The sequence below is a fragment of the Parasteatoda tepidariorum genome, chromosome 3 (genome assembly GCF_982258835.1).
Source record: "Parasteatoda tepidariorum strain Cologne lab strain chromosome 3, Ptep-v5.0, whole genome shotgun sequence".
In the NCBI taxonomy this organism is placed as follows: Eukaryota; Metazoa; Arthropoda; class Arachnida; order Araneae; family Theridiidae; genus Parasteatoda; species Parasteatoda tepidariorum.
The window spans coordinates 82,002,043-82,012,617 of record NC_141757.1 but is presented as its reverse complement, the minus strand read 5'-3'; the positions used below and the strand labels follow the sequence as shown (position 1 = coordinate 82,012,617).

The 10,575-nt window shown below is 25.0% G+C and overlaps 1 protein-coding gene across 2 annotated transcripts in view; it reads left to right on the top strand.

Moving 5' to 3' along the window:
* The first annotated feature begins 7,934 nt into the window (after positions 1-7,934).
* LOC107447981 (adenylate cyclase type 2) overlaps positions 7,935-10,575 on the top strand; it is a 97,119-nt gene continuing 94,478 nt past the window's right edge. For both annotated transcript variants that reach the window (XM_071182191.2, XM_021144315.4), the window contains exon 1: positions 7,935-8,105. The gene's annotated coding sequence lies outside the window, so the exon portion shown is untranslated. The remainder of the gene's footprint in view (positions 8,106-10,575) is intronic.

The window sequence follows — 10,575 nt, the reverse complement described above, 5'->3', positions numbered from 1 at the left end:
TTTTAAAATCCGAAATAGTGATTCATATTGATGCGATTTTAAAATCCAATATCGTGATTTGTGTTTTTTAAATCCAGCTGCGCGATTCATATTCACGCGATTTTAAAATCCAACAGCACGATTCATATTCACGCGATTTTAAAATCCGAAATAGTGATTCATATTGATGCGATTTTAAAATCCAATATCGTGATTTGTGTTTTTTAAATCCAGCTGCGCGATTCATATTCACGCGATTTTAAAACCCAACCGCACGATTCATATTCACGTGATTCATTCAAAATCAAAAATCGCGATTCATGTTCACTCGATTTTAAAATCCAATATCGTGATTCATATTCACGTGATTTTGAAATCCAATATCGCGATTCATATTCACGCGATTTTAAAATCCAAAATCGCGATTCATATTCACGCTATTTTAAAATCCAATATCGTGATTCATATTCACACGATTTTGTAATTCAATATCGCGATTCATATTCACGCGATTTTAAAACCCAAAATCGCAATTCATATTCACGCAATTTTAAAATCCAGTTTCACGATTCTAGAAAGAAGTAGAATTAAGTTTTTTCTTGAATTAGTTACTGTAAAGATGTGATATATTTTTCTACAGTTGTTGCATTTAAACAATTACTAAGTGCATTCATAATCACATTTTATGATTGTATATTTAGCTATATAAATTAAAAGAACATAGTCAACTAACTAATCTTGTGAATGCAAGAAAGTACAATCTACTAGTCAATGCCAATTAACTAAAAAGTTTACTTTTATACTTAATAAAGGATGCAAGTAATTTTAGAAAGAAAATTATATTTATATGTGTCTTTTTAAATTGTTTATAATAGTTTTTAAATATTTCTGTTTTGATATAAAAATGTACATATGCTAATTTTTGGCTCCCTAAAATTTTCTTGAAACATTCCTACCTAAAATATTTCAAAATTTCACTGCACCTCCTGAATTCTATCAAAGAGTGTTTTTTTTGTGTTATTTGCATTTTCTTAAACTCTCATTATTTAATTACTGAATTTCTCTTTTAATTATTGAAATCTGTAGACCTTTCATTGTAACTGAATAGTTATATATTTTGAGATGAAATTTGAGCTAAAAAAAAATGGGTATTTTCCCTTTTGAATTACTGAAACTAAATAGATATTTCTTTTTAGAAAGTTAACACCATTATATTTTAAAAAATAAGAAAGTTAAAATTTACTTTGTAAAATTCTGGAACAGATACTATTCATTGGCATAAATGATAAATACAATATATATGAAAACAACAGAGTCCATAAAACAATTTTGTGGACTCTTATAATCAATCATATGCAGGTTTTTTAAAATCCTAGCAATAGTGAATGTATGTATAATTGTAGTACTCCTAGTATGCTATTAATGGTTTTATGGATCCTGAAAATTATCTTTATATTGTTATCAAACTGATTAATAATCATTTTAGCTGAGATAAACTGAGTGAAAAAAATAATTTTAGCTGAGCCAAAAAGAGATTTTAACTGAGACGAAATGCAATTTCTGGTGAGACAATTTGATATTTTGCGAGTAGCATCCCTGCTAATACCATTTTAAAATTAACAAAAGAATTTATTTGAGCAGTTCCCAAAACATTAAATAGCATTTATCTACTATTTATAATTAAACTTGGAGTTATTCAGTAGATTTGATATTGTATCAGATTTTAATGAACAGTTTATTATAGCCTTCATTTTGATTTTAACAGATTCTAGAGAGTTAATTTAAAATTAATACTTATCTTGATGCTTAATTCATATAAGATTGTTTCTTTAACTCCAAAAATCTCTCATTAGAGGAGTGGCTCATTGAGATTTGCATGTGCTCCAAATGGACAGTTTGAAGGAAAACTATATACCGCACATTATTACCCGTCTATGAATAGAAACTTACTTTATTAAATTTTATTTTAATTGATACCATGACTCCCAGAGCTCCTGGTATTTCAACTGAATCTATTAAAAAAAAATTCTATCTCTAGAAAAGTTAGCTTGGTGGAAAGACTCCTTCCTAAACATGTCGTGCATTTTTGATTCTGGTTGGTCAAACCAATGTGTGACAGTGTAATCCATTGTCATTAGACAAGACTTGGGTTGGCCATGCCAACATTGAATACCTTAATTAAGAGCCACCATTGGTGTAAAAAGTTTTGAGCGTGGCACTACACTTTCATATGTACATTTTTACTATTTGCAATAAAAATAATAAAGTTTAATGTAGTCTAAAATTTAAGAAAATAATAATAAGAAATTTTATTTATTTTACATTTAAAGAAAACAAATTCACATTTTTTGAAACATTTATAGATATATTTTTAATGAACTCGTAATAATAATTATTTTTAATGGACTCTTAATTATAATAAAATAATTATGGAAATCAGTTTACACAACAAGCAAGGCAGTTTTTTTTTATGACAAAAAATTTACTTTCAAAGCAAACTTTTTAAAATTGAAACAATTTTAGAAGTATAAATAATTACGAAGAACACTCAGATGTCACTTTTTTTTTTTTAATTTTCAGCACTTTGTTATTTAAGATGATCATCAGTCAGTGATAAGCGATATTTGTTTTAACAAAGTTCATTACGGAATATCAGTCGGAACGAGATGCATGCTCCTAAACAACAACGAAAAGCAATAAAGTTTTTTCTTTCTTTTTTTAAAAAGAAGAAAAAACATTATTTTTCAATGTGAGTGGGGATTAAGCACCATTTTATAGGAACTAGATTAAAAGGCCATACCTGCTCTTAGATGCATCGGCTGTCTCGAAAAAGACATGGACATTCTAAAAACCAAAAGTTGAAGGACTTGCAAAATAGAGAGATGCTAGAAAGAATTTTGCAGATGTTCAGGGACCACCTGGGGCTGTTGTGCCACTGAGAAAGATTCTTTCCTATATTGTATATGAATTTTTTTCCCTAAACAGCTTTGTTTCGTTATTATTAAAATGCAAATATCAGAACGAACAAAAGACGACTCTCTACTATGAATTATTTTTAAATTTATTTCATAATGCAACCGTATTTTCACACACACACACACACACAAAAAAAAATCATTTCCCTAATAGTATAATGAGAAAAGTTCGGTAATTTCTTATAGTATAGAAAAATATTTTTAAACTTTGCTAATTTCAATAAATAATATTTTATATTACATTCATAGCTATTGATAAATTAAATAATAAATGGTGGTTTTTCTGCATTTTTATTTTTAGTTCAATAGTTTGCTTTTTTCTTATAATTTCTTTTTAAAAATTAGATCTAAAATAGGAACTACAAAAACAATAGACATTCTTTTATATTTTAAAGAAAAATCAGATAAAACGTTTTCGGAAAAGTGTTACTCCTATTTAAATCAAAAATCGTAATAAAAGGAAAAATATATTTAAAAATGCATTAACATTTTGATTATTTGCTCGGAATGGCGAACTGCGTGCAATGAGAATTTAAAGTGGGAAAACATTTTATTTTCAAATTCGTAATTATTTGCAACATTTGGCCTTAACTACCTAAAGCGCCACCTACCTAGCAGGTTGGGTGATCATCCGTGGAATTTAATAAAACTGAACGAGTTTTTTTTTCTAAATGTAAGATTTTTGATACACTAGTTAAAAATTGTTTTTAATATATGTGAAGCAATGTAAAATAAATAAATTCCAAAATTAGGAAAAAAATCACAAGACGAGTTATTGTTTTAAAAGATACATATCATAATAGCGATAAATTGAATTTTCTGATTATTATTTTACTGTTTATAATTTTACCGTTGAGTGTATAAGTTTATTTTTTTCTAAATTTTATTTTATATACACTGCAATTTATTATAACATTGAAATTAATGATTGTAAATAATTTTGTTCTTATTCCTCCATAGATTTTTATTTAAAATTGAAAGAATATCCCTTAATTGGCTTAAATCATGAATATTTCAATTTCTTTTATTTTTCTTTTTTTATTTCCCTTTTTTTATTTTTACTTATTTTTTTTAACAAAAAAAATTTTTTTTCGGAAATTAATTCATGTTGATATTATGTTGACTTACTTTATTTTTCGTTATTAATAAAAGGAAATGGATTCAAAACAGAATAAATATTAAAAAAACTGTAAACCAGGAAATTTGTCAATATTTATTTTAAAAAAAAAAAAAACTGAGTCTTTCTAATTTTAATGCACTTTTAACATACTTCAAGTAATAAAAATTTAAAAATGTTTTTTGCATCAACCAGTTTCTGCTAAATAATTTTTCCAATCAATTTTTGAGATTAAAAACGTTCTTAAGCTGTTGTAGGCGTTAACAACCACTGGTATTTGAATAATTCATTGGATGTTGGATAATAAGGACTAAAAAAGGACAGATAGAGAACGAAACATTCTAAATAACTTTTGATCTAATTGTCGGATTTGCACGTACAAAACAATTTTACTAGTTCGAAGGAAGTGCCTCATATATTTACAAATAAGTGCTATCCATTAAATATTGTACTAATTCAGATGCAGAACGTAAGTTCCAGCAAACCTTTATAATGAGTTTTTCTGTTCTCTCTGTTTTTTTTTTATCGGTTAAGATTTTTGAAGCATAGAGTTGCTCAAATCGAAAACTTTTTGCACATAATTATAAAACTCGTTCTTTACTTAAAGATAACGTCATAAAAATAGTTCCGATAAATATTTTTATTATTTAAATTGCTAGTAAGCTAATTTTTCTTATTTTTACATCTTGTTAAAATATATGTAACGCATACATAAATATAATATTTGATATCAAATCATTATAGTAATTTTCAAGAAATTTGTAAACTCTTATTAAGCTTTTAAATTTTTCTTATGATTTGTAATAAAATGAAGCGTGTTTTTAAATTTGTTGCTTAAAAAATAATAAGTTTCCATTGTAAATATTGCTATTAATGTGAATTTGCACAGATTTGTTTATTGCCTTTTTGTCTAGTAAGTTGCGTGTCAAGAGTTGCGAGTTGAAATAAATTTGGAGGGTTCGAAAAAGCGAACTGGTCAAACACCAGGAGCCATTCCGAAATGATTTTTGATTGATTTTTAAACGATTTTTAGCTACATTCGTTCTTATATAATAAAATATCATATTAAATTCATATAAGAATTAACACCTTAAATAATATATTTTTTTTAATGTATTACAGTAGTTTTCCATTTCTAAAGATAATAAAATACAATTTTTATTATGATTTTCCACCTTTATTTCTTAATATTTCTAGGTTACAATTTAGGGATAAAAATTCCTAATACTTATAAATAATAATAAATAATAATAATAATAATAAATAATAATAATTAGTAATAATAGTAAATAATAATAATAATTAATAGTAATAGTAAATAATAATAATTAATAATGATTAATAATAATAAATAATAATAATAATAAACTAATTTTTAAAAAAAAGAAAAGAATACAAAGAAAATCCAATAGTGTTGAAGATTTCATCAATTTTCTAACTAAATGTTTTTACAATAAGCTTTTTGCTGGAAAAGTCAACAACTCAAAAGAAAAGTTCATCTTCATTAGTACTAATCTCTCAACTAATATACATTATTTTCATGGACTTAGTATTCGAGATTCGCAAATGATGAATGCGTCACTGACTTAAAAATAATGCAAATCACCCTCGCTTAATCGACTTAAGCCGCTTAAATAGATTGCGGCTATTGTTTCATTTCCGATAATTCATTGTAATAATAAGCTATCATGCATTTCGTTTAAACTAGCCGTTTTTTTCTTCTCCCTCTTAATTTCACTGAAAAGTGATAAAATAAAGATATAAATTACGACTAGTAAAATAAAATTACTTCGCTTTTTAATAAGTCGATTTATAACTGATTCAATAGTCATTGTCATAGAAAATATCATTTAAGAGCGGGACACATTTTTAAAAATGATTGCGAATTTTTTATCTTTTTTAAGCATTCACACCAAATGTACTGAAAAACTTTTGAGTCAGTTTTAAAAGTATTACAATTTGAAAATTATATTAAATTGATGTTTCTAATATATGGTCTAACCAGTATTGCAAATCATGTGCAAGTGCTTTGATGCCACAAACTATAAATATATATATATATATATATATATATATATATATATATATATATATATATATATATATATATATATATATATATATATATATATATATATATATATATATATATATATATATATATATATATATATATATATATATATATATATATATATATATATATATATATATATATATATATATATATATATATTAATATCAAATTATGACAGAGAAATCTAAAACTGTTTTGTTAACGGTACAATTTTTCAAAAAATAAAAAAAAACTCAAATTTTTTTAGATTTTTGTAAAATGATCCCCCCAAAGAGAATTCTTAATTAATTGATTAGTTTATATTAGTTTCTGAACATTACAATAAAACATGATTAGCATTTACATGAGCATAAACATAAAAAAAGACTCCTGAAAAAAAATATAGCATGCTTTAAGAAAGTCGAACTTACAAAAATAATTATTTTTCTAACCTAAAAAGAAAAAAAAATTCTTCTTTAATTTGAACCATAATAACTCAGTTATGTGCGTTACTTATGACTTATACTTCCCATTTATAAGCGCAAAAACAAAATACAACAGTATAGAAGAATGTCATGCTTGATGAATGAAATGAATTCGTGAGATATTAAGAAATTCAAAGTAGTTTCTTGTTTTTAAGAGTACGTACATTAAAACCATATTGATGTTATAATACTGTTACGAAATAAAAGTAATGGGAGACAAAAATTGCTAATTTTTAGAAGTAAATCTTTTTAGGAAATGTTTTGAATTTGACATCCTGCTAAAACTTAGCATTTTGATATTTTTTTAACAAAATAAATAATGCAAATAAATAAGCAAATGGAATGCTTTTATTTTAATTAGTAATAAATGATAAAAATATCCATATAAAAAAAGCATTACAATTTATATAAAAACAAATAACGTGTCAAAAATACCGTTCATTTAGTATAATTGATCATAAATATTATAGCAAATCTGAAAAACTTAATAAAATAATAAAGCAAGGGCTGATACTGAAACCTATTTTGATATTAGTAAATGTTGAAACATAAAAGTTAACTTATAAAATTATTATTATTGTTGAAATGATATAATTAATTAAATGCTTGTGAAGATTTTCTAGTTATTTATGTTTATTTCATTCTTCGGGTGAAAGTGGTTTTTCCGTTTTCTTCCAAAACCTGTTCTTTTTTTTTCTTAACGCATGTAAATTTCGCAAATGTAAGGCCAAACTAACGCGACATAAAACACATAACATTACTACATAACCACATAAAACAAACGCGATCTAACGTTAAACTATCACCTATAAGTGATAAAAAATTTCCCTTCAATACTTTATTTTTCGAAGGAGAAACAATTTTAATTCAATTATTTCTAATAAAAAATGCAATGGAATAAAGTGATTGCATTGTAAATTGCAATCCAGAAGATTAAGTTAGAAAGTTACCGGAAAACACCCTTTCTTTTATTTATATTTTTATGTGAGAAAAAATTGTATATTTAATTATAAGAACTGACGTCAGACCAAGACGAGAATTGCTTCTTTATGCAACTTTTAATAATTCTATCGCCAAGCACAACAAGTGATGGAATAAAATATCAGTTTTTTTTCCTGGTTGTTATTGATATTGCATGAGAGAAAGCTTGATAATGATACCGCATGCTGTGCGCGTTTGGAAAATCTTGAAAAACCGTGGAAGATTTTTTTTTTTACATTACTTTTCTGAACGTGATGAGACGTCACTTTACGTGGATTTATGATCTAACGGTGGCGGCGCTGTTTATCTTTTGAAGCCCGAGGAATAGAAGAATCGTTTTCATTATCAAGATAATCGCTTGGGAAAAAAAGAACGAGTTGCTCTGGTCTGATCAATTGGATTTTGATATCATTATCTTGCGGTTGCTCTTTAAATTTACATGTTTGTGATACGATATAGAAATAATATTCAACATGCAAATTAATTTTTCGGAGAATTTGAAAGAAATTTAGGTAAGATTTTTCCATATGTGAATTTTTAAGCATTAATTTTCTATTTAAAAATTTAATTCAAAATGCTTTCTTATGAATTTTTGATAAAAATATTCTTTTTAAAATTTGTTTTATTTGTTTGTTCATATTTTCTTATAATTTTAGAGTTTTACAAAATTGTATGATAAAACTTTTATTTGTTACGCTGTATTCTTTGAAAAATCTGGTATATAATTCCATCATAGTAATTAAAATAAATATTGAAATTTTGTTTAATTGATAGTCAAACCTTTAATATACAACTACTTTTTTTAATTGAAGAATTTTTTTGCATTTCTATGTGGTTAAAAATAGCTGGAAGAAATTATATTTATTTATAAACAATAATTTTAGTTTATAAGTAACAATTGTATCAATTGAGTAATAACAGAGAATTTTGATATTAATGTAATTAATTTATAACGGATATACCGATAAAAAATATATAATTAGTTTTTTTCCAGTAATAATCAGTATATATTGCCAGTTTTTTCCACGCTTGCAAAATATGAATATGAAATGCTTATTTATGCTTTGAACTATATTTTAGGGAAATTCTTTTTGTATTTTTGATATTGATAAAACAAATCAAAATAAAATTTAAATATTTTATTCTTTGAAAATAAAATTTAAATTCTCTATTCTCTTAGCATCAAACAACTAAAGATATTTTTAATTTGTTCCCAATGCCGCGCACTAAAGAATTATAAAAGTGAACTATTATTTAGGAGAATTTGTATAATATACTGTCAACTAATAAAAGATATTTTTAATTTAGAACGTCAGATTCGTAAAGGTATTTATCACAGTTTTCCATGATTAAAAGAACAGTAGAGGGAAACCAAGGCTAGTTGGTTCCCCTTTCAGTTTTTATTTTGTACCTCATTGTATATATCTGTAATATGACTAGATATAATATGACTTATCTATAAAATAATTAGAATAATGTTTATAACAAACATTGTCGGAATTATTTTGATGATTCAATCTATCACGGGTTTTAAGGGACCAAGGTATCTAATGTTTTTGGTTTCACAAAAGATAAATAATTTCTCTTCTTATCATAAAAATTTGAATAGATTAAAATAATTATTCAATTAAAGACTTAATCTTGTAAAATAATTGCAATTTATTTGTCTATTTTTACGAAAACAAATTTTAGAAGGTAAAGCAGTAAAGTTCAAAAATCACTCATCAGTGCTGAAATACAAATTATTAAAATAAGAAGAGCACACTTTAACTGAGCCATGTGATTCTTTCATTGGATTTGTAGTACAAGTGGTGCAACAAAGTGGAAAAGACAAACAAAAATATTTAATAGAATTAAAATAATTGAACCTGGTTAACCTTGCCTTGCCCCTCCGTTCATCATACTAAGTCTCCCTTTAAATAATTTTTTAAACTTATTTTCACGGTTACGGTTTATTATTCTTTAGATTCTTTCAGAACATTATTCTTTAAATTAAAAAAAATTAAAATTTATAAAACAGATAAAAAATTTATTAATAAAGAATTCTGAAAATTAATTAAAAAAATTTCAAATTATTAATCTAAAAAGTTAAATTAAAATGATTGTATTATATAGGTTGCAATGGGCAGTAAGGATTAAAGTATGAATAATTTTAAATATCTATTATTTCTTTTATCTAACTCAAAATATTTTATTTTTTATATTCATAAGACTTGTAAAACTGAAAATGTTCTCTTATTAATCTTGATGGTTTTGGATCTTGTTTTAAATATCTATTTTCCTCTTCTAATTCTAAATATTTTCATTTTACGTAATATTTATAAAATGTTTTATTATGAATTTTAATGCCATTGAAATTTGCACGCCGAAGTGCGATTTGTGTCCCATGGTACGCATACAAATACAAAGATGTAGGTAGTTTATATGAACTGTAAAAAAGAAGAGTAGAAAAGAACAGTAGAAAAGGTTAAGAAATGCCTATATAATGTCTATATAATAAAAAATATAGCCAGCTCTAACATTCACACTATATTATTGGAGTTAGTTCACGACAATTTCTATTCTTCATCAGTTATATTAATTTCAAAAATATAATAAATTTATGAAAAAGTGGGTGTGCTCTCCTAGTGCTAAATATTTTTTACTCTGTATTTATTCTTAAAATCTCAGACAATACGATGCTTTTGCATACTTGATGAAAACCTTGAAAGTGATGCTACATGTTATCATTTAGGTGCTAAGAACAATACGAAAGATAACACTATGATTAGGAATTTGTCTTTAAGCTTCATTGATACAGTGAACTATCTAACTTTAAGAACCAAGAACTACTTAATGAATTCAATAAGGATTTCAAGTATCTATTTCAGTAGATTTTTTTTAATGTTAAGTTTTTACCTTTTGAGATATGAATAAATTGTTTGAAAGATGCGTTCATGCCACGAAATTATTATTATCTTTTCTATATTTTTGTACTGTAAA